Source organism: Muntiacus reevesi, chromosome X (assembly GCF_963930625.1).
Source record: "Muntiacus reevesi chromosome X, mMunRee1.1, whole genome shotgun sequence".
Taxonomy (NCBI): Eukaryota; Metazoa; Chordata; class Mammalia; order Artiodactyla; family Cervidae; genus Muntiacus; species Muntiacus reevesi.
This window is the reverse complement of record NC_089271.1, coordinates 29456154-29482755: the sequence shown is the minus strand read 5'-3', so window position 1 is coordinate 29482755 and position 26602 is coordinate 29456154.

The window sequence follows — 26602 nt, the reverse complement described above, 5'->3', positions numbered from 1 at the left end:
CTTTCACTTTCATCAAGAGGCTCTTTAGTTCTTCTTCACTTTCTGCCATAACGGTGGTGTCATCTGCATATCTGAGGTTATTGATATTTCTCCCGGCAATCTTGATTCCAGCTTATGCTTCCTCCAGTTCAGTGTTTCCCATGATGTACTCTGCATATAAGTTAAATAAGCAGGGTGACAATATACAGCCTTGGCGTACTCCTTTTCCTATTTGGGACCAGTCTGTTGTTCCATGTCCAGTTCTAACTGTTGCTTCTTGACCTGCATACAGGTTCCTCAAGAGGCAGGTCAGGTGGTCCGGTATTCCCATCTCTCAGAATTTCCCACAGTTCATTGTGACCCACACAGCCAGAGGCCCTCTGTATTAGTTATCTCTTATTGCTGTTGCTGTTCAGTCACTAAGTCCTGTCCCCATGGACCACAGCATGCCAGGCTTCCTTGTTCTTCACTATCTCCCAGAGTTTGCTAAAACTTAATCCCATTGAGTCGGTGATGACATCCAGCCATCTCATTCTCTTCTGCGCCTCCCCCCCCCTTAAATCTTTCCCAGCATCAAGATCTTTTCTAATGAGTCAGCTCTTTGCATCAGGTGGCCAAAGTACTGGAGCTTCAGCTTCAGCATCAGTCCTTCCAATGAATATTCGGGGTTGATTTCCTTTAGCATTGACTGGTTTCATCTCCTTTCAGTCCAAGGGACTCTCCAGAGTCTTCTCTAGCACCATCCTCTGTTTTATCAGGACCTATAAAGATGCTTGTTCTCAAAGTCTCTGCCCTCAAAACACTCTAGTTTTTCTAGAGGGAGATATAAACAGATGACTGGGAATTGAACATATGATAAGGATTAAACAGAAGGGAGTGTAAGTACTATGCATCCTGTAAGAAGGGAATGCTAACCAGCCTTCAGGAGTCAGAATGCAGAGGGTAAAGGGCAGAAGTCATTCAAGCAGAGTTGGCAGCATATGCAGAGACCCTGGGATTATTCACAAATTTCTGTAAGAAGCAGTGCATTAGATATTTATATTTAGATCTTGGAAAATTAATAACCCAAATGTATCAATTATATAAAAACTTTCTTATTTGTCACATCTTCTGGCAACCTTCAATAAGCTATCAGTCATTGCAATTTATAAATGAGGAAACCAGGGCCAAGGTTCAAATGATCAACCTGGAGTCAATCAAATTCAAAGTAGCATGTATTCCCCATCCCGATCCCCCCTCCCACCTCCCTCTCCACCCGATCCCTCTGGGTCTTCCCAGTGCACCAGGCCCGAGCACTTGTCTCATGCATCCAACCTGGGCTGGTGATCTGTTTCACTATAGATAATATACATGTTTCCATGCTGTTCTCTCAAAACATCCCACCCTCGCCTTCTCCCACAGAGTCCAAAAGTCTGTTCTGTACATCTGTGTCTCTTTCTGTTTTGCATATAGGGCCTTCAACTAATAAAAATAAATGAAAAAAAATAAATAAATAAAAATAAAAAGCAGAGAAAAAAAATTCAAAGTAGCAGAGTAAGGGTGACAACACAGATCTTCTGATGCCAGGGTCATGCTCTTTCCTCTACATTCTGCCTCTCAGATCCAGCTCCTCTTGAAAGGAGAGAACCGGGCAAAAGGTCAAGGAGAGGCTGGAGGATAAATAACACAACTTTCATGGTCTGAGCCCAAGACTAACTCTGCTTAATAAAGTATAGAAAATCCAATGCTGGTAGTGGGTAGACCAGGGTGCCTTTTAATCCCTTCCCGTGGACTCCTCTGCTTTCAATGGTTGGCACTGCTTTTCACACAGGTAATAAGAAGGGTGGTGGTGAAGGATGACCTCTAACCTACTTAAAGAACTGATATGCAAGGAGTGATAGTAGCCAACAAGAATGTCATAACATTCAAGTATAAAGAATTACTTGGTAGTTGCACAACTCACCTGACTGAAATTCTAACGTCAGTACAAATGACATCTCAATGGTGAACTTTTTTTTCATAAAGGATACTACTATATTATAGCTCAAAGTTTTACTGTGTTTCCACTTAAAAATATACATGTGCATATACATGTATATGTGTGTATACATTCATAATATTTAAGAGGGGTAATATAGGTAAAATCTAAAGAGATTGTTTTAATTCCCCAAATTCTGGTCTCTACAGAGATCAGCACTGCCACCCTCTGTAAAAGGTGGAAACTGCAATTATCTAGTAATGATACTGTATCCTTAAATGTCAATTGCTTCCCTTATTAATAGCCTTGAATGACGGAATATCTGTGTTGGATAAAACCTTGGCGATCACACCTCATTTTCTACATTACAAATTAGATTCAGAGAAATTTGATGATTCTCCCGGGCAACATTTCTTTGGGATTTTCATATATGTGATGCCATTTCATCACTGAAATCTCAAAAAGTAGACAGAACGAATGGTATTCAATTTTACAGACAGGAAAAAAGAGCTCAAAGAGTTCAAGCCTTGCTTATGAGCACAAGAGTAATAAATGCCTATGCCAGCATTTTTGTGCTTTTCCCTGTGCCACGTGACCCTTCATGAATTTCAATTGATCTGAAGGAAATGCCAATTAAGAACAATAATTTAAAATTGGCATTCTACTGTTTTCTGATGCAAGATAATAAAGAGGTGGAAACTGTTCTAGATGGAATCTGAGACATTTCTAGCAGCTACTGGCCGAGTAACCTTTGGACTAACTTCTTACATGTGTTCATCTCTGAAGTCACAAGTCTGGAATTTGACCTGTCTCTCAGGGTTAGTATGAAGCTCAAATGAGCTAATTGCTAGAAAAATGCTGTGTAAACTAGAAAATGTTAACTGATTATATGGTGATTCCAGACAGACTACTTAACAGAACTTGATTATCTGTAAACTTTTTATGGAAAAACATTCTAACCAATGTTTTTATATAAAAAAAGACAACTGTAGGATTTGCTCTGTCAAAGTTTTAAATGATTGTCAAAATTTTCTGGTGCTATCTTAAGTAGAGAAAACAGAACTATGAAGTAGAACAGATATAAAAAATAGACTAATAACATTTTAGGATGGCAATATATGGCAAGTCAGGTGACACAAGCAATAAAAATGAGTCATTAATAAGTGTGCTGAAGAAAATGGACAGGAATATGAAGAAAAATTAAATTATAGTGATATTTATATCATATCCTAAATATATTTCAAATTAGTTGGTTAAATATTAAACAGCCATCTATGAACAGAGCTAGAAAAAAATGGAATCATAAATCTTAAATTAATTGTGAAAGGGAGATAATTTCTTGATAATTAAACTCAGATATATCTGTGGTTAAATGCATAAAATAAGAAATGAAAAGTTTTCCCACAACAATTAATAATAAAATGAAAACAACTGAGTGAGAAAGATCTTTGTACTTGATATACAGGAATAAGAATTTCTGACCCAAAATATGTATGTAAGAGAGATACTAGTTTATAAAGGCAATAACTACTTTCCAATGGAAGCAGGGTAAAAGAATATGAATGTACAGTTACATAAGAGGAAACATATATAGTAATCAAATCTTATTCATTTATTTAGTTTATTTTGGGTTGCACTACATCTTTGTTGTGGTGAGTGGGCTTAGCTGCTCCATGGTATGGAGGATCTTAGTTCCCTTCCCATTTAGGTCACCACAGAGCACTGAGTAGAGTTCCCTGTGCTATACAGTAGGTTCTCATTAGTTATTAATATCTACTTTTTACACAGTATCAATAGTATATATATGTCAATCCCAATTCGTCTCACCCAGGAACATCAATTCTTTTCTAAGGTCCCAGGTGCACATTTTCGTCAACAGTTATATATAATCCACCCCCAACCCCCAAGCTTAATCTTTCCTTCTGATGTTGTGGCATTCAGTTCAGTTTAGTTCAGTCGCTCAGTCGTGTCCGACTCTTTGTGATGCCATGAATTGCAGCACCCCAGGTCTCCCTGTCCATCACCAACTCCTGGAGTTTACCCAAACTCATGTCCATCGAGTTGGTGATGCCATCCAGCCATCTCATCCTTTGTCGTCCCCTTCTCCTCCTGCTCCCAATCCCTCCCAGCATCAGGGTCTTTTCCAATGAGTCAACTGTTTGCGTGAGGTGGCCAAAGAATTGGAGTTTCAGCTTCAGCATCAGTCCTTCCAATGAACAACCAGGACTGATCTCCCTTAGGATGAACTGGTTGGATCTCCTTGCAGTCCAAGGGACTCTCAAGAGTCTTCTCCAACACCACAGGTCAAAAGCATCAATTCTTCAGTGCTCAGCTTTCTTTATAGTCCAACTCTCACATCCATACATGACCACTGGAAAAACCATAGCCTTGGTAGTATCCAACTCAGAATTTGAAAAAGAGGTTAAAAAAAACAACATCTGAAATGGAGGCAACATGTATCAAAATGGGGGAGATTAATCACGGACAAGAGTGATCTACCTAGAGAGGTGTAAGGGTTAGGAAGGTTAGGACAGAACTAAACCAGAACTTAAGTGGATGTCTTTGAAATCACAGTTAAGTTTTACTCTTTAAAGATAAGGGCGATAAGGCCACCCCTGGTGGTGTAGTGGATAAGTACCTGCCTGCCAACAGAGGGGACATGGGTTTGAACCCTGGTCTGAAAAGATCCCACATGCTGTGGGGCAACTAAGCCCATGCGCCACAACTACTGAAGCCTGAAAGCCCTAGAGCCTGAGCTCTGCAACAAGAGAAATCACACAGTGAGAAGCTGGTGCACCACAGCTAGAGAGTGGCCCCCGTTCTCCACAACTACAGAAAAGCCCATGCAGCAATGAAGCCCCCATGCAGCCAAAAATAATAAATAAATACAATTTAGAAAATAAAGTGGAGATAAAATGCTGACTAGTTGCATTTCAGAGGGTTGGGCAAGACTTCAAGGCTGAGTGGCTGTCCAAACAGAACCCCTCGTGGTTTGCAAAAGATGGGATTAGAGTCTCCTGACTGGGAGGGCATTTCCTGAATTTGCTCTGCCTGGTATTAGGTAAAGGTGTGGGGCTGTAGCAGCTTCTCAGCAAGTATTCACTTGTAATATTCTTTTTGCCCTGGTATAAAAGTGAAAACTACTAGAAACCAGGTGACTGTCTCCACAGTGGTTGGTTTCCAAGGAGATCATGTCAAGAGAATGGGGCTCATATGACCCAGCAATACCACTTCTGGGCATACACACCGAGGAAACCAGATCTGAAAGGGACACGTGTACCCCAATGTTCATCGCAGCACTGTTTATAATTGCCAGGACATGGAAGCAACCTAGATGCCTGTCAGCAGACAAATGGATAAGGAAGCTGTGGTACATATACACCATGGAATATTACTCAGCCATTAAAAAGAATACATTTGAATCAGTTCTAATGAGATGGATGAAACTGGAGCCTATTATACAGAGTGAAGTAACCCAGAAAGATAAATAACATTACAGCATACTAACACATATATATGGAATTTAGAAAGATGGTAATGATAACCCTATATGCAAAACAGAAAAAGAGACCCAGATGTACAGAACAGACTTTTGGACTCTGTGGGAGAAGGCGAGGGTGGGATGTTTCGAGAGAACAGCATGGAAACATGTATATTATCTATAGTGAAACAGATCACCAGCCCAGGTTGGATGCATGAGACAAGTGCTCGGGCCTGGTGCACTGGGAAGACCCAGAGGGATCGGGTGGAGAGGGAGGTGGGAGAGGGGATCAGGATGGGGAATACATGTAACTCCATGGCTGATTCATGTCAATGTATGACAAAACCCACTACAATATTGTAAAGTAATTAGCCTCCAACTAATAAAACTAAATGAAAAAAAATAAAATAAAATGAAGTCCCAAAGAGCAAAAAAAAAAAAAAAAAAAAAAAAAGAGAGAGAGAATGGGGCTCGAGGAGGGGTGCAGTGAGACGCAGAGTAGAAGTTATATATGGCTTTGGGCATGTCAATCCAGGGAAAGTCATCTTCGAGACACACAGCTACTGTGTCATTTTCAAGGCAAGACATAAAGAGCTTCTTTTATCTGCATGGGGCTCTTTATGTAATGTGGCCGTGTGTGATGTGTTGGGAGGATGAATAGGGAGCACACGCTTGCCTTTCTTCAAGCAGCCCTATGGGAACATTCTTGTCAGCCCTGCCTCTCTCTTATCTCCTCCCACTCTACCCACCAAGAGTCAAGACGGGAAGCCTAAAGCCCACTTCAAACCACACTTACTAAAAAGCCAAGTACCCTTGTGTGGTTAGCATATGTTATTTAAGTATGTTGCTGCTGCTGCTGACATATCCTGGAAAGGTTATGTAAACTGCTTGTGAAACACACAGCAAAGAAAGGTAATATCTTCATAAATTTTTTTTGGCCATGCCATGCAGCATGCGGGAATGTCAGTTCCCCGACTAGGGACTGAACCCATGCCCCTGCATTGGAACCAAGGAGTCTTAACCACTACGCCACCAGGGAAGTTCCAGAAAGGTAATATGGGAATCGTTCATAAGTTGTACATCTTTTTTCCCCCACTCCCCTACCTCAAAGATTGACTGTATATCAACTTGCCCAGTGACTTTAGAATTCAGAAGAAGGGGCAAATGAAGTGAAAGACAAAAGAGTTTTCATTTTGCTAAAATCTAAAGAAGCTTGACCTTATGATTTTATAAAGCTTTATTTCCTGAGTTAATGGAAAAAATCTTTAGCATTAGAAATTTAATGGCGCATGCCTTTTTCTTTCCCAAAAAAGGTTTATGTTATAGCTTATCTTTCCTGTTTGTGCATCCTTCTTGCTAGCAATTTTAAGCTTTCACTGTGCTTATCCTTTCAGCAAGGAACAACACATTGAGAAATCACAAATCATTGCTTTGTTTATATTTCTAGTGTAAGAGTTGAATATTTGTTTTAAATAAGATACTATTATTTTCAGCCACCTTTTTTTTTTTTTAAAGGCCACACCATGCGGCATGTGGGATCTTAGTTCCCCAACCAGGGCTTGTACCCTTGCCCCATGCATTGCAAGCATGGAGTCTTAACCACTGGGCTGCTAGGGAAGTCCCTCAGTCATCTCTTTTAATGAAAGTCATTTAGTGAAGCCACTTCAAATTTATGAGAACAAGGAGTTTCTGTGTCTATTTCTTATTCCATTTTACAGCAGGAATCAAAATTTTGTCAATGTTCTAACTTGCAAAAACCTCTAACTAATAAAGAACTAAATGTTTTGTGTACTTTAGTCCTTGTCAGGTAATATTTAAGTAATTTATGAATTGTTCTTTGGAAATGAAGAGGTACAGAAGACCGAGTGGAGGGTGGGAAAGTCCAAAAACTTAGTTTTAAGGCCATAGCTTATTAACTGCCTAAACTTGAGCAACTGATCTGACTTACCTCTCTGATCTGAATTACATGAACTGCACATGAATTGAGGGACTTGTAGCTGTAAAATCCTAACATGGAATGATTAGTAAACTAATTAGGTCCTGAGCCCAAGGATTCTGGAACCAGATTGCCTGGGTTCAAATCCCAGCTCACTTGTCTACTGCACCGTGACCTAGAGTAAACTACTTAACCTCTCTGTGCATCACTTCACTATCTATAAAATATAGACGAAAATAACACCTACCTCATACAGTTGTTTCGATGATTACATGACGTAGTATATGAAGATCACATAGGAAGTAGTATGTGTTAGCTATTATGCTAAGACTAGTTTTAATGTATAAATTGGTTAACGATCATTCACAGAATAATCTGCCACAATACCATTCTTGAATTGGTTTGATTACCAAGAAGAAAAAGAGAAAAAGAAAAAACTCCTTATGGATGACAACCAAAACCATCTACCCACCCAGCTTACTGTCTACAATCATTAATGTGACTGTATTCCTCCATACTCCACTGTCTTCATTACCATAATTTGCTATCTCAGTAGACTCTTGCCCAAGAAGGTAATACTTGCAAATAACTTTATTGCCCATTCTGGGAACTTTCTGAAAGACACACTACACACCCAGACTTTTAATTCTTTGCCCTGAAAATTCTCACCTTTCTGTGTCCACCAATCCTAAAATCATGATATTGTATATCACAATTCTTACCTAATCCTAAACTAAGACTCCTCACTGAAATGCCTTCCTTAATCCAGACTTCCAAATCTCATAAGTATTCTGGTTCCCCCTCCTCAACGAATATCCTGTCAAGTTTGCTCTCTTTTACTGCACTAAGAATAAACTCAGCTACGTCTTGTAAATAAGACATCTCGCTGATACATTTGGGGAGCCAGTATTGCATATGATGAACTCTGGAACTGGAATCAGAAGGTATGAATTGAAGTCACAGCTCTGCCAGATGGACAAGCCACTAATTTTCAGATGCACATGTACACTGACACATATAATATTATAAAAGTGCCACTCTAGTATATGGTAATGAATACTTGAGCTTTCCTGGTGGCTCAGTGGTAAAGAACCCATCTGCCAGTGCAGAAGATGCAGGTTCAATCCCTGGGTTGGGAAGATCCCCTGGAGAAGGAAATGGCAACTCACTCCAGTATTCTTGCCTGGGAAATCCCATGGACTGAGGAGCCTGGTGGGCCACAGTCCATGGGGTCACAAAGAGTTAGACATGACTTAGTGACTAAATAACAACAAAGAATACTTAATCAATGTTTCTTATGTTACCATTCCTTTTTGATTGCTAGCAGGGAAATGACTGCAGTGTTAGTCTGTTCAAGCTATCCTCTCTAGTAAATTCTCCTGGGCTGCTAGTAAACCACCTTATACATACAGCCAGTGAGAGCTGAAGAGCCTGGAAGATGAGGTCTTCTGAATGGAAGGAACACAGAACCCAAAGCAAATACTGAACTGTTCTTACCTGCAGAGAGCTAGTGCGTGTGTGCATGCTCAGTCATGTCCAACTCTTAGGAGCCTGGCAGGCTACCATACATGTGGTTGCAAAGAGAGCTAGTTACTAACTCTCAAACTTTATGGGTGGGACTTCTCTGGTAGTCCAGTGGTTAAGAATCCGCCTTGCAAAAAAAAAAAAAAAAAAGAATCCGCTTTGCAATGCAGGGGATGTGGACTCGATTCCTGGGTCGGGGAACTAAGATCCCACAAGTTGCAGAGCAATTGACAACTACTGAATCCATGTGCTCTGGTGCCCATGTGCCACAAATAGAGAGTTCATGTGCCACAACTACTGACCCCATATGCCACTAGAGAGTTCTGTGCCGCAACAAAGATCCTGCATGCTGCAACTAAAACCCAGTGCAGCCAAATAAATAATACATAAATAAATAAAATATTTTAAATACCTTATGGGTGGAGGGCTGAGGAGGATTAGCCCACACAGCTTCCTGTTCCCCAGAACCCAGTGGCTCTGTGGAAGGTGTGCTGTGTGGACACTTCTTAGGCCTTCATCACCTTGCTCACAGACTCCTCTGCTCTTTCTTTCTCACTTCCTGCACCAGTGACTGACAAACTGACTCTAAGGTCTGCCTGCTGTGGGAAAATGGGTTTGGACCTTTAAAATCTTCTTCCTTTGTCAGCTGCACAATGTTCAGCTTTGTCAGTAGAAGGTGCTGGAGAGACACTGTGGCGGGGCAGGGGGAGACGGATCCTATGTCATGGTCTGATGTGCTTGCTCAGCATGCTCCTAAAGGATGCTGGGTGACCCCAGTGAGGGTAACTTCTCCAGCATCCAGCACCCACAGTGCACTAGAGCCAGCAGCCTTCAGGGTCCAGAAACTTCCCTTGGTGCCCACCTTGAGTGGTTTTACAGCAGAGTGCCTCCCTTGAGACACCGCCCTGTTACCAGCTTCCCAGGAACCCTGGAATATAGCATTTTCCCAGCAAGTTACAGATAGAGGGTTTCTATAAAGTTCTGCTGGCATGACCATACAATGACTTCTCTGTTATCCAGTGAGTCATGGTCATGACTTCTCTGCAAGTTCTGGATTGGGTCTAGGAGTGGTAGCTGCTTCTACTTCTATTTCTAGATTCTGGAAAGTTCTCTATACCTTTCACCAAGCAATCTCTCATTCCCCCAACTTCCTGTGATATTTAACGGGCCTTCTAAATTTTTTTTTATTAGGCATTTTTATTTTTTACTCTCTGAAATGCCTCTTTGCATTCTTTGTTCATTAAAAAAAAACTAAGTATGACTGACATACAAAAACTGTAGATAATTAATGTATACAACTTGATGAGTCTAGAGATAATTATACATCCATGAAATCATTATCACAATGTATTTTAAATGAATAACAACTTCAATCACATATAACATTTCTACACATTTACCCCTCTTCCTTTATGTTACTAATATCAGTATTGACTTTTTTTTTTAATATTATATATCTACTAACAATGGGGAAAGGAAATGGCAACTGACTCCAGTATTCTTGCCTGGAGAATCACATGGACAGAGGAGCCTGGTGGGCTACAGTCCATGGGGTCGCAAACAGTTGGACACAACTGAAGCTTCAACTCCAATACTTTGGCCACCTGCTGCGAAGAACTGACTCATTTGAAAAGACCCTGATGCAGGGAAAGATTGAAGGTAGGAGGAGAAGAGAATGACAGAGGATGAGATGGTTGGATGTGAGTGTGAGTAAACTCTGGGAGTTGGTGATGGACAGGAAATCTTGTGTGCTGCAGTCCATGGGGTCACAAAGAGTCGGACACGACTGTGTGACTGAACTGAACTGAATTGAAACAACTTAGCATGCATGCGTGCATGCATCTACTAACAAATTTTTGTGCTTATATTTACTCTTAATGCGTTTGTCTTAAACGTTTATGCCAGGGTCAAATGTGTCCTATGTACCACTATTACAGTATTACATTATTCTGTATTTGCCTATTGGGCTTCCCTGGTGGCTCAGATGGTAAAGAGTCTGCCTCCAATGCAGGAAACCTAGGTTCAATCCCTGGGCCAGGAAGATCCCTGGAGAAGGAAATGGCAACCCATTCCAGTATTCTTGCCTGGAATAGACGAATGAACAGAGGAGCCTGGCAGGTCACAGTTCATGGGGTCACAAAGAGTCAGACACGACTGAACAACTAACACTTTCACTTTCATATTTGCCTATATATTTCCTTTTACCAGTGAGATGTATACATTTATATGCTTCTATGATGCTCTTCAGTGTCCTTTCTTTTCAATTTATAAAACTCCCATTAGCACTTCTTGTAAAGTATGTCTAGTGGTGAACAAAATTCTCTGTTTTTGTTTGTCTGGAATGTTTTATCTTTCCTTGGCCTTTAAAAAATTATTTATTTTTGGCTGTGCTGGGTCTTTGTTGCAGTGCACGGGCTTCTCATTGTGGTGGCTTCTTTTGCTGTGGAGCATGGGCTCTAGAGAACAGGCTCAATAGTTGTGGCATGCAGGCTGAGTTCCTCCACAGCATGTGGGATCTTCCCCAGATCTGGGATTGAACCCATGTCTCTGCACTGGCAGGCGAATTCTTCACCACTGAGCCACCAGGAAAGCCTTTTTCTTGACTTTTAAAGGAGAGTTTTGCTAGGTATAGTTAGTATTACCAGCTCATAGCATTTTTTTTTGAGCACTTTGAATATATCATTCCACTGTTTCCCAGACTGCAAAGGTTTTTGCTAAGAAATCTGCTGCTAGTTTTATGGGGGTCCCTTTGTATGCAATGAGTCACTTTTCTCTTGCTGCTTTCAGGATTCTCATTATCTCTAACTTTTGACAGTTTATAGGCATAAATTGCTAAGATATTGTGGTTTTGGTTCCAGACCACCACAATAAAGTGAATAAAGTGAATAAAATGAAGTGAGTCACAATTTTTTTAGTTTTCCAGTAAAAGCTATGTTTACATACAAAAACTACCAGAATTGATGAATGAATTCAGCAAGATAGCAGGATACAAGATCAGCATATAAAATTCTGTTGCATTTCTTTCCACTAACAATGAAATATCAAAATGGGAATGTAAAAAACAATTGCTTTTAAAATAACATAAAAAAGACTTAGAAATAAAACTGACCAAGGAGGTCAAAGACTTATATGCTGGGAACTATAAAACATAGATAAAGGAAACTGAAGATGATTTTAAGAAAAAGGAAAGATATCCAATGCTCTTGGATTGGAAGAATTAATATTGCCAAAATAGCCATACTACCCAAAGCAATCTACAGGTTTAATGTAATCACAATCAAATTACTCATGACCTTTTTCACAGAATTAGTACAAATGATCCTAAAATTTATATGGAACCATAAAAATCCTAGAATTGCTAAATCAATTCTGAGGGAAAAGAACAATGCTGGAGACATAAACCTCCCAGACTTCTCAGTACTACAAAGCTGCAGTAATCAAAACAGTATGGTATTAGCAAAAAAAAAAAAAAAAAAAAAAGAAAAAAGATATAAGGATTAATGAAACAGAATTTATTTTATTACAAAATAAAACCTCATCCCTTCAATCAATTGATCTTTAACAAAGGAGGTAAGAATATATGAGAAAAGATAGCCTCGTCAGCAAATGGTGATTGGGAAAGTTGGACTGCTGTATGTAAATCAATGAATTTAGAACATATTCTAAAATCATATACAAAAATAAACTCAAAATGGCTCAAGGCCTTAAATATAAGACATGACACCATAAAACTCCTAAAAGAGAACATAGGCAAAACATTCTCCGAAAAAAATCATATCAATGTTTTCTTAGGTCAGTCTCCCAAGGCAATGAAAATACGAGCAAAAGTAAACAAATGGGACCTAATCAAACTTCAAAGCTTTAGCACAACAAAGGAAGGCAACAACATAATGAAAAGGCAATCTATGGACTGGGAGAAAATATTTGCAAATGATGCTACCAACAAGGCCTCAATTTTCAAAACATACAAACAACTCATATGACTCAAAACAAAACAAAACAAAAAAACAATCAAAAAAAGGACAGAAGATCTAAATAGACATTTCTCCAAAGATGCCATACAGATATCCACTAGGCATATGAAAAGATGCTCAACATGGCTAGTTATTAGAGAAATGCAAATCAAAACTATAATTAGGTACCATCTCACACCAGTCAGAATAGTCATCATTAAAAAGTCTACAAATAACAAATGCGGGAGAGGGTGTAGAGAAAAGAGAACCCTCCTACACTGTTGATGCAGCTACTATGGAAAAGAGTAAGAAGTTTCCTTAAAAAACTAAAAATAGAGTTGCCATATGATCTAGTAATCCCACTCCTGGGCATATATCTGGAGCAGACTCTAATTCAAAAAGATACACGCACCCCAGTACTATCTACAATAGCCAAGACACAGAAGCAACCTAAATGTTCATTGACAGATGAATGGATAAAGAAAATGTACTCTATGGCTGATTCATATCAATGTATGAGAAAACTCACAGAAAAATAAAAATAATAATAAAAAAAATAAGTAAAAAAAAAAAAAAGAAAATGTAGTTTACACACACACACTGGAATACTACACAGTCATAAAAAGAATGAAACAATTTCATTTATAGCAACAGGGATGAACCTAGAGATTGTCATAATAAGTGAAGTAAGTCAGAATGAGAAAAACAAATACCATATGATATTGTTGCTGTTGTTCAGTCACTGAGTCGTGTCTGACTCTTTGAGACCCCATGGAGTGCAGTCTTCCAGGATCCTCTGTCCGTGGGGATTTCCCAGACAACAATACTGGAGTGGGTTGCCATTTCCTTCTCCAGGGGGTTTTCCTGACCCAGGGGTCGAATCTAATGAACATATCATTTACATATGATATTACTCATATGTAATATCATATGTAAAATCTAAAACACAATACAAATGAACTTGTTTGCAGAACAGAAACAGATTCATAGACAGTAAAGAAACTTATGGTTACCAAAGGGGACAATGGGGAGGGATAAATTAAAAGTTTAGACAAATGGATAAGAAAGTTGTGGACACACATACAATGGAATATTACTCAACTATTAAAAAGAACGTATTTGAATCAGTTCTAATGAGGTGGATGAAACTGGAGCCTATTATACAGAGTGAAGTAAGTCAGAAAGAAAAGCACCAATATACTTTATTAACACATATATATGGAATTTAGAAAGATAGTAACGACAACCCTATATGTGAGAAAGCAAAAGAGACACAGATATAAAGAACAGACTTTTGGACTCTATGGGAGAAGGCAAGGGTGGGATGACTTGAGAGAATAGCATTGAAACATGTATATTACCATATGTGAAACAGATCACCAGTCCAAGTTTGATGCATGAAACAGGGCACCCAAAGCCAGTGCACTGGGACAACCCAGAGGGATGGAATGGGGTGGGAGGTGGGAGGGGGTTCAGGGTGGGGGACACATGTACACCCGTGGCTGATTCATGTCAATGTATGGCAAAAATCACCACAATATTGTAAAGTAATTAGCTTCCAATTTAAATAAATAAATTAATTTAAAAACAAACAAACAAAAAAGTCTAGGATTAGCAGATACAAACTACTATATATAAGATAAACAACAAGGTACTACTGTTTAGTACAGGGAACTATATTCAATATCTTGCAACAAACCATAATAGAAGAGAACATGAAAAAGAATATATACACACACACACAGACATATATATCTGAATCACTTTGCTGTACACCAGAAACTAACACAACATAGTAAATCAGCTATACTTCAATTTAAAAAATGTTGTGAGAATTCCCTGGTGGTCCAGTGGTTATGACTCTCCTTCCACTGCAGGGAGCAGGGGTTTGATCCCTGGTCAGGGAACTAGATCCCACATGCTGCAACTAAGAGTTCATATGCCATGAAAGGATCCTGCGTGCTGCCATGGAGATTGAAGATCTCACATGATGCAACTAAGACCTGGTATAGTTCAATAAATAAATAAAAATTAAGAAAAAAAAAATTAAGAAAAAAGATCACTGATCAGAGATCACCATAACAAATAGTAACACAGTCTGAAATATTGTTACAATGATCAGAATGTGACACTGAGACACGAAATGAGCAAATGCTATTGGAAAATGCACTGGTAGACATGCTCTATGCAAGGTTGTCATAAACCTTCAATTTGTCTTAAAAAAAATAACAGCAATGTCTGTAAAGTACAATGAAGCAAAGTAAATTAAAACAAAGTATGCCTGTAATGACCATGTGTAGCAGTATAGACCTCTTTAAGTTTAACCTGTTTGAAGTCTTTGGGTTTCATGAATCCGGATGTTCATTTTTCTCCCCAGATTTGGGAAGTTTTCAGTCATTATTTCTTTTAATAAGCTTTCTGCCCCTTTCTCTTTATCTTCTTTTTCTGGGATTTCCATGATGCCTGTGTTGACATGAGGGTTGAGATCTCCTATTCCACTCTCTTGCTGATGTCACTTCTTATTAGTAATTCTTTATATGGCAAACTTTCTTTGTAGACGTTTACTTTACTGATTTGACTCAGACTAATATGCTTTCCAAACCATTTCTTTCTCTTTATTCTTTTTTAAAAATATTTATTTTTATTCATTTTATTTATCTGGCTGTGCCAGGTTTTAGCTGCAGCATGTGGGATCTAGTTCCCTGACAGAGATCAAACCCAGGCCTCCTGTATTGGGAGTGCTGAGTCTTAACCACTAGACCACCATGGAACTCCCTCTCTTTTTATTCTTTTCCTTTGGTGTAAAGGGTAGGGCAGGAGATGAGGCCTTCCCCTAAGTATTTGCCAGATTCCCCAGTAGAAATAATTACATCATAGCACCCATTAGCCTGTTCTGCAGCTTTGCAGATTTTGTAGCTTTAGGTACTTCTATTTTTAGTATGCCTTTCTTTTCTTTCTAGTTACCACTGCTAAGGCAGATATGCTTAGACTCTGTTAGTCTCTGTTGGGGCAAAGAGGTCCTAGAGAAGGGGAACATGAAGAATGACGAGCTCTGGCTGATCTTCTAGAAAATTTAAAATCAAACACATCCTGCTGTCACAAAAATTAATTTTCTTCCCAACGTCTGTCTACAAGAGACAAAAGACAAAGGCCTATAAGAGAAATCCAGTTTTCTCTCTAATATACACTGGACTTTCATTTATTGGGAAGTAACATTTTGTTTTATTAGCTTAGAAGAACATTTGCCTTCTCTCAGTTCTAATTTATGTTACAAACTATGCCATATCATTTGAGATTAACTGGTCACAGTGATAGTAATCTCTTTCTTCCTTGAAATGGGTGTGTGTGTTTATGTATCTTGTAAATTTTAAATTTAAAAAAGCTTCAACTTAAGGAATAAAACAGGTTACTAACAAAATATATTTAGAAATAATTTATAAAATGAGGAATGATTAGCATTTGTTTCTAAAATTGCTTCCTCTTTTCTCAGTTGGCTGAAGTTATTTTTACATTCTTTTAAGCCACAAGGCAGCTGTTCTTTGACCATGTCTCTCATTCTGTTAATTGCTTCTGAGTCTTTTGCACTGATGCCAAAGCATCAACTGTAACTGAACATCTTTTGGAATACAACAAGCTAATTTACTGCAGAAGATTTTTATATTATTTTTAATAGCATCATGAAGCTATCACTGACATATAATGAAGTTCACATATTTAAAGTATATAGTTTGATGTGTTTTGACATATGTACACACTCATGAATTCATTACCACAATCAAGATAATGAACATTTTACTCCCCCTTTGTCATCTTTCTCTCCTGAACCCTCCAGGTAACTACTGATGCATTTTTGTTACTATTGATTAATTTATATAGTTTAAAGTTTTGTGCAAATGGAATCATGCAGTATGTACTCATTTCTGTTTGGCTTTTTTTACTATAGAAAATTACTTTGAGATTCATCCATGTTGTGTGTATCACTAGTGCATTCCCTATTGTTTACTGATACATCACAATCTTTTAATTCATTTACTTGTTTACAGACATTCAGGACATTGGGCTTTCCTGGTGACTCAGACAGTTAGGAATCCACCTGCAATGCAGGAGACCCCAGTTTGATCCCCAAGTCAGGAAGATTCCCTTGAGAAGGGAATGGCTACCCGCTCCAGTATTCTTGCCTGGAAAATCCCATGAACAGAGGAGCCTCACGGGCTACAGTCCACAGGGTTGCAAAGAGTTGGATATGGCTTGGTGACTAAGCATGCACACAAGGATATTTCTAGTTTTTGGTTATTACAAGTATAACTGTAAAGTATGACATCTGTATACAAGTATTTGTGTGGATATATGTATGCATTTATTCCTCTTTCATTAGGCAATAATTAAGAGTGGAATAGTTGGATCATATGACTGGTATATGTTTAACTCTTTGATAAAATGTAAAAATGTCCTCTGAAATGACTGTACCATTTTACATCTCCACTAGAAATGTATGAAAGCTTGAGTTGCTCCACATCCTCACCAAAACTTGGTATGGTCAGCCATTTTAATTTTGGACATTCTTACAAGTATTTAGTACAAGTTCATTATAATTTTAATTTGCATTTCCTTGAAGTAATGATGTTGACCATCTGTTTATGTGCTTATCTGACAACAATTTATCTTCTTTGATGTAGTATTTATTCAATTTTTTGACTATTTAAAAACTTTTAATTGGAAGATAATTAATTTACTATGTTGTATTGGTTTATGTCATACAACATCGTCAATCAGCCATAAGCATACATATGCCTTTTTTGAATTTTCAAAAAGCTTTATTGGAATATAGTTGCTTTAAAATGTTGTGTTAGCTTCTGCCGTACAGAAAAGTAAATCAGCTATGTGTATACATATATCCCCTATTTTTTGGACTTTCTTCCCATTTTGGACTTTCTACTCAGAGCACTGAGTAGAATTCCCTGTGCTATACAGTAGTTATCTATTTTATACAGAGTATCACTTGTGTATATATGTCTATCCCAACTTTCCAATTCATTCTACCCTCCCTTACCTCCTTGGTATCCATAAGTTTGTTCTCTACATCTATGCCTCTATCGATCTATACTCATGAAATTACTTAATTAATTTTTAAAATTCTATATACAAGTGAGATCATATCATACTTACCTTTTTCTGTCTTATTTATTTCACCTAGCACAATGCCCTTAAGGTCTATCCATGCGATCACAAGTGGCAGACTTCATTCTTTTTTATGGCTCAATAATATTCCATTGTATACATATACCACATTTTCTTTATTCATTTGTCCAATGATGGACATTTAGATAGTTTCCATATTTTAGCTACTGTAAAAAATGCTGCAATGATCATATGGGTGTATGTATCTTTTTAAATTAGTACCCAGAAGTATTTTAGACAAATACCCAGAAGTGGAATTGCTGGATCATATGGTAGTTGTATTTTTAATTTTCAAAGAAAATTAGTGGCTGCATCAATTGATATTCCCACCAAGTGTACAAGGCTTCGCTTTTCTTCACATCTTTGCCAATCCTACTTATTTTTCTTGTCTTTTTGGTACCAGTCACTGTAACAGGCATAAGGTGATATCTCACTGTGGTTTTGATTTGCATTTTGCATAATCCTTCTTTACTGTGGGAAAGTGAAAGTGAAGTTGTTCAGTTGTGTCTGACTCTTGGTGACCCCATAGACTGTAGACCACCATGCTTCTCCGTCGGTCCATGGGATTTTCCAGGCAAGAGTACTGGAGTGGGTTGCCATTTCCTTCTCCAGGGGGATCTTCCCAACCCAGGGATCGAACCCAGGTCTCCCACATTGTAGGCAGACCCTTTTACTGTCTGAGCCACCAGGGAAGTCTTACTGTGGAAATCACCTACTCATTCATTGAGCATATGAAAGTAGAGAAAGATCTATGTCACAAATTAGAATCTGGCTGACATCTTTAAGTTTTGTAGTGCACCAAAATTTAGAAAGAATAAATCTATTTGGATGCGGCATTTACCCCCACATTAAGTGTATGGGTTCAGAACTCATTGTGTGAATGGCACTGCTTAAGTTGTGCAGTGTACTCAATAATATATGCAGTAAGTCTAATTTCATAAGGCCATCAATAACCTCCACATTGACTATATGAACTATATGATCACAGAATGATCTGTGGCATAAACTAGGATGTAGTTGTCAGTTCTTGAATAGTATAGTATATCCAACTATAAGTGAGATAAGTCTAAACTCACAATGATCATCACTTACTTCCACATTAGCATACGAGAAATCCAGAAACAGGTATGGAATTTACCAGACAGTAAATGGTAGTTCTTCAGTTGCACAGTGTACCCAAATGTACAAGGATAAATTTGCTTTCATGTGGCCATCACTGACCTCCATATTGAGCACATGAGGAGATTAGAAAGATTTACGGCAAAGACTAGCATACGACTGGCATCACTTGTTTTTGCGGTGCACTCAAGGTACGCGGCACAATCTAACTACATATGGCAACACTTCCTCATATTAACATATGAAACATATATTTGAGCATATGAAGAATCCAGAAAAACTCACGACATAGACTGTAATATGAAGAGAATCCCTTAAGATGTGGAGCACACCCACATTTATTTTCATGAGATCATTACTAATGCCACACTGACCATATGAGGAGTCCAGAAAGGTCCATGGTATATACTGAAATGTAAATTACACCAGTTGAGTTGTGCAGTGCATCTATGAGTACTTACCTCCATTTTCAGCATATCAGGAATCCAGGAAGAAACCTGGCATGGACTGTGATGTGAGTGGCATCCTCTGGGTGTGCAGTGTTCACAATCAAATATAGAGTAAGTCTTCTTTTACGAGGCCATCTCTCACCTCCACACTGAGCATATGGAGTCCAGAAAGATCTATGGAATAGAGTAGAATATGAATGGCCCCCCTTCAGTTGTGCATTGCACCCAACCATACATGCAATGTCTACTTTCATGGGGTTGTCACTTACCTTCACATTGAGTAGTAGAAATTAAGAAAGACTCATGGCACAGACTATGATATGACTGGTACATATTGATTAGAATAGCCATATCAAACATATGTAGGCTAGGTCTACTTTTATGTGATACTCACTAATTCACATTCACATATTGGTAGCCTGAATAATTGATGGTGGAGGCCATAATAAAAATAGCATCCTTTCAGCTGTTCAGTGTAGTAATGTGTACCTGGTAGATCTCTTCCCAGTATCTATCCCATTCTTTTTTCTCCTATGAATTTCAAAATTCTGATTCCCTAAATTTTAGCCTGGTAAATAAATACCAAAATATTTCTCAGCCTCCAGTGTAACTAACTGTGGTTATGTAATTAAATTCTATACCATGTGTAAAATAGATGTGAAACTTCCCTAAAGTATCTTTAAAGTAAAGTAGATGCTCTTCTTCTTGTTCCCCTCTTTCTGCAAACTTTAATGAAACTGTGATAGTTGAGGCTAAAGCAGTCATCATGGGACATGAGGCAGAAACTATGTATTAAGGATAGTGGAGCAAGAAACTCTAATGGGATTAGACCCATAATGACTGTAGAGTCAACTCTACCAGCTTGGGACTGCTACATCTGACTGCTCACTTGAAAGCTATCTTGCTTAAATGATTGTTAATCTAGAATATGAGTCACATGCAACCATTCAAAATCCAGTGATGGTTAATTTTATGCATCAATTGGGCTAGGCTATGGTGCCTAGTTACTTGGCCAAATACCAGTTCAGATGTTGCTATAAAAGTACTTTTCAGATGTAATTATCATTTAAATAAGCAGACTTTGAGTGAAGCAGATTATTCTCCATAATGTGGGTGGGCCTCATCCAATCAGTTGAGAGCCTTAAAAGAAAAGAGTGAGGTCTACCTGTGAAGAAGGAATTCTGCCTCCAGATGACTTTTGGACTCAAGATATCCAGTTTTTGCTGGATTTTTCAGCTTGTCAGGTTGCTCTAAAGATTGAGGACTTTCCAGCCCCTGCAATCATATGAGGAAATTCCTTAAAATATGAGGAAATCCTTTCTGTGTCTCTGTCTGTCTCTATTTATTGTGTTTCTCTGGAGAGCCCTGACTAATACACCAACAAACTAGTTTCCCATATGTTTCAGTTTAGCATATACATTTTATAGGATGATAACAAATTTAAAAATTACCAAATGTAGAAACCAGCTATAAGCCAATAGTGTGACTTTTTGACTTTATACCTCCAAAATTAGGAAAAAATAAGTAATAATTAGGTAATAACACTCCACTTTTATCACAGAGGACAAACATTTGAGAACAAAATAGTTGTGTTTGTCTGGCAACCAAAGCATTTACAAAAGCACTCTTAAATATTGGAAATAAATATATAAAAATTGTGAGCAAGTATGAGACCATTATTTCTGACATCTAAAACAAATTACTTATCAACTGCAAAATGAAACAACTTATTAAACAGTTAAAAAGAACAGACTTTTCAGCTTGTAAAGAGAATTTACTCCATTTTCAAGAGCTTCAAATAAAATTTCAGATATATGTTTGTAAAATGCCATTCATGACTAGGATATTTCATCTGATTATTGGGTTGAGTGCAATGGGAAATTGGTATCTCAGTGCTCATGCACCCAGTTACCACCATCAGGATTTTAAAGGGGTTTTGGAGGGCCTGTCAAAGTTGTATACCAAGAAGCGTGACTTTCATATCTCTACCTGTGTAGCTGGATATTATTAATAGCATCAGGGATTCACTAGCTTGTAGAGTATTTCTTGTCCTGGGGCTTCCCTGGTGGCTCAGATGGTAAAGAATCCGCCTGCAATGCAGGAGACCCAGGTTCAATCCCTGGGGTTGAGATGATACCTGGAGAAGGGAATGGCTACCCACTCCAGTATTCTTGCCTAAAGAATCCCATGGACAGAGGAGTCTGGCAGGCTATAGTCAATGGGGTCGCAAAGAGTCGGACATGACTGAGTGACTAATACACACAGACAGAAAGAGTCACCTAAGTTTCAGGCCTGATCCTGCCACTTCTCTTGGCTACAAAGGAAATACTTGAAAGACAAAACAAGGGACTTCTCTGGTTGTTCAGTGGCTAAGACTCCGTGATCCAAATGCAGGCAGCCCAGGTTTGATCTTTGGTCAGGGAACTAGATCCCACATGCCACAACAAAGGTTGCACATGTCACAGTGAAGATCAAAGATCTTGCATGCTGCAACTAAGACCAGGCACAGCCAAATAAATAGATACTAAAAACAAAACAAAAAGAACTTCTCTTTCCTGATGTATTCCATGTACATAATGACTAATATTTGGAGTTTTGCCTCATTATCTTGGTGGTGAACTCAAACTCCTTCTGTTATGAGGATTTGATTATTATAAATCTCTGTCTCTATCCTCCCTAATACACACCAACTATTCTTCTATTAACTCCACCAGCTTCTGCACAGAAAGATCTTCCTAGTTCCTAACACTCTTCCTTCCTAGGCCATTATGCCATCCCTGAAACTGATCATGCCCTCATCACACTAAAGCTCTTATTCTCTGGCATATCTCCTTCTTTAGCACGCCTCCTGGGTCTATGTATTTTTCTTACCTATACATATAGTCAAAGCTATGGTTTTTCCAGTAGTCATGTATGGATGTGAGAATTGGGCCATAAAGAAGGCTCAGCACCAAAGAATTGATGCTTTTGAACTGTGGTGTTGGAGAAATTTTGAGTCCCTTGGACTTCAAGGAGATCAAACCAGTCAGTCCTAAAGGAAATCAGTCCTGAATTGGAAGGACTGATGATGAAGCTGAAGCTCCAATAATTTGGCCACTTGATGCAAAGAACTGACTCATTGGAAAAGACCCTGATGCTGGAAAAGATTGAGGGCAGGAGGAGAAGGGGACGACAGAGGATGAGGTGGTTGGATGGCATCACCGACTCGATGGACATGAGTTTGAGCAAACTCCGGGAGATGATGAAGGACAGAAGCCTGGTGTGCTGCAGTCCATGGTGTCGCAAAGAGTAGGACACAACTGAGTGACTGAACAACAACAACAATACATGTTCATAATATCTTCTAGGCAGAATTACTTTTACAGGGCAAATCTGGGTGTGAGCTTGCTTAATCTTAGGTATAATTGTCACTTGTGTTCTTCAGCCCATTCTTGCCATGAGAAAAAGGTCAAGGGCCATTCCTTAAAAAGTGGTGTTTGGAACAAAGCTGTAAGAATTTTAAAAATTAAGTTCTAGGGGAAGGAAGAGGTTATATAGAGATACTGTACAAAAGTGTAAACAATTCCCTAGGCACCTAACTCTTTTCTCTGGAGGTAACTAAAATTCCCAGTTTCATGTGAATTCTTCCAGAGATGTTCTAGCATTTAACACACACACACACACACACACACACGCATACTGTACACACATTATATAAGCCCTCTTTTTCACTTAACAATATATCTTGAAGACAGTTTTGTATCAGTACACATATAACAGTTTCATTCTTTTAAATAGATGCATTATGCTCTGTTATATTGATGAACCATATTTATATATCCAATTCCTTACTGGGGAACACTTGGGCAATTTCCAATCTCTTGCTATAATAAAAAAATGCTGCAGTGGATATCCTCATACATACATCATTTCACACACATGTGAAGATATCACTCTGATAAATAAGTAAGAATAAAATTGCCCAGTCAGACGGTTTGTTCAATTACATTTTTTATAGATATCTGTGACCATTCTTGTAAGGGGAAAATGGAATCACTTTTTAGTTCCAATTTATATTTCTCTGATTAAAGTGAAGCTAAACATCTTCTCTCAGCAAATTTTACAAGGACTTCATGTCGACTGCCTCATCTGATACCCAGTTGCAGCCTGAACAAATCGTCCACTGCTTTAGAATACTCTCCTCTCATCCATGTCCACTTAGGGATGTGCGTAGAGACTGGGGGCTATTAAGCTGAAGGGTCCCTGAGTAGTGAGACCCTAGATGGTAAACAGCATCACAACTGTTTCTGTCCTCTGCTTCTGATTTCCTCTCTTCTCATCTATTGATGGTTATCTCAGTTTTTTCCACCCAAGAATTATGGCAATTTTGGCCTCTTGTGGATGGAGGCCACTAGAAGTTCCTTCTACTCATCTTGGCTGGTCAGGATTTTGGGGTTCTCTGTGTTGGTCGGTCGGGGAAACAGAACGACTAGACTTTTACCATACACACAAATAGTCTTTGAATATGAGATATAATTTGCATATTAAACATCATCTGTATATGATACATTATATATAGTCTAGATTTATTGTAGAGATTTGGCCTCACCCAGTTGTGGGAGCTAATTTTAAAAATCTACATGAGGCTGTTGATGTTGGAGACTGAAGGCTTCAGGGAGGCAGTTGGGAAGGGAAAGGAAAGCAACATGAAATAGGAGGAACAAGAATAAGCTGGAAGCTGTGAGGCTGAGCTGGAACCTAGGAAGGTGGACTGGAATCACTGTCAGTCTCTCACACCTTTAAGCCTCCAACTGGGATGATGGGAGTATCCCAAAGGAGAAGCTGGCACATTATTTTTTTTTTAATTGGAATATAGTTGCTTTACAATGTTGTGTTGGTTTCTTCTACAGCAAAATATATATAGCTCAGTATGTGTGTATGTATATCCCCTACCTCTTGAACCTCCCTTCCACCCCACCTCCTGCCAAACATCAAGGTCATCACAGAGTGCCAAGCTGCTGGGCATATACCCTGAGAAAACCACAATTCAAAATGACACAAGTACCCCAGTGTTCCCAAGAGCACTATTCAGAGTAGCTAAGACATGGAAGCAACCTTGATGTCCAATGACAGATGAATGGATAGAGAAGATCTACCACAATGGAAGCTGGTACCTCTTGCACAGAGTTACACACACACACACGCTTGGAGTCAGAGAAGCTGGAGGGGTGTGTGACAGAGGCTGGAAGGGGTGTATACAGGAGCTGAGCCCATGTGCCACAACCACGGAAGCCTGCAAGCCCTAGAGCTTGTGTTCCACAACAAGAGAAGCCACTGCAATGAGAAGCCTATGCACAGCAAAGAAGAGTAGCCCCTGCTCTCTGCACCTAGAGAAAACCCCGTGCAGCAACGAAGACCCAGCACCAACAAAAAGAAATAAGTATGAATAAAAGGAAACCTAACAAATCTGGGCTTCCCTGGTAGCTCAGTTAGTAAAGAATCTGCCTGTAATGCAGGAGATGCTAGTTCAATCTCTGGGTTGGGAAGATCCCCTGGAGAAGGGACAGACTACCCACTGCAGTGTTCTTGGCCTTCCATGGTGGCTCAGGCAGTAAAGAATCCACCTGCAGTGCGGGAGACCTGGGTTCTATCCCTGGATTGGGAAGATCACCTGGAGAAGGGAACGGCTACCCACTCCACTATTCTTGCCTGGAGAATCCCATGGACAGAGGAGCCTGGCAGGCACCAGTTCATGGGGGTTACAAAAAGTTGGACACGACTGAGTGACTTTCACTTTCACTTAAAAATCTTACTCAAGGTTTTTGGCCATAACTCATTACTGTGGTAGCACTGTTTAAAATAGGTTTCCTACTAAAGTATGGATGATACTCTGACTTGAAACTCTGATTCAACCTTGGCATTCTTGAAACTAGAACTTTGACAATCTCTACTTGGGGAGGTAGGAGCTATCTCCTACCCCCTGGCACTGGAGATAAGGTAAAAAAAAAATGCATGGAATATGAATGATCAAATGCCTGAACAGATAAAGAAGGAATGATGTAGGAGAAAGCAAGTAGGAGGTAGATGGCAATCCCATAGCTGAAGGCATGGAGAAACTGTAAGAGTTGCCCTAGTTCTGGGAGTGACAAGTTATTTAAGAAGACTGAGATGGGGATCTGTTGGGATTTCCCTGGTGGCCCAGTGGCTAAGACTCCATGTTCCCAATTCAGGGGCCTAGGTTCAACCCCTGGTCAGGGAACTACATCCCACATGCCACAGTGAAGATCAAAGATTCCATGTGCTGCAACTAAGACCTGGCACAGCCAAAAGAAATATTTTAAAAAAGGAGATCTGCTGAAATCCTTGATTTCTTGGTCAAGGTGCTTTCATCAAGGTGCATTTGAGGGGAGGGGGCATTGTTCCTGAAATTGGAACTTGTCCCCATCAGGGCAGTGGGCTGATGGTATTTGTATATTAGCAACTTGGGAAGGAATGCTCTAGGTGACTCTGAACTGAGACTATGCTGAGGAGGAGGCTCTCAGGTCTTGGGTCTCTCGGAGGTTTGAGGATGCTTGGGCATATACAAAGCTGTGCCTTGTTGGTGTATATTTTTAATAACAAATGAGGCACTCAGTATAGAGTACTGAGTGGATAAATAATAGAAAATAGCTCTAGCTTCAAACTGGGCAGCTATTAGGAAGATGTACATGGAAAGGTGTATGGGATATTTCTGTAAATAGTTTTCCCTGGCTTTACCCACTGCTTGAATTTCTATAATTTTGTCTTTCACATATGGAAATATTCCAAACATTTTTAAAAGACTTTTTTTTTAGAGTGAATGGAGGTTTACAGCAAAGTACAGACATTTTCTGTTCACTCCCTGCCCTCACAGTGTTCATTTTATTTTCTACTTTATTAGTTTTCATAGACAAGTAAAACATATCCATTAGAAAACAGAAACCTCAAATAAGTGAAAAGGGAGAGGAAGGAAAAAGTTTTTCATATGATATCTTTGAAAGATAACCACTGTTAGTATTTGGTGGCTAT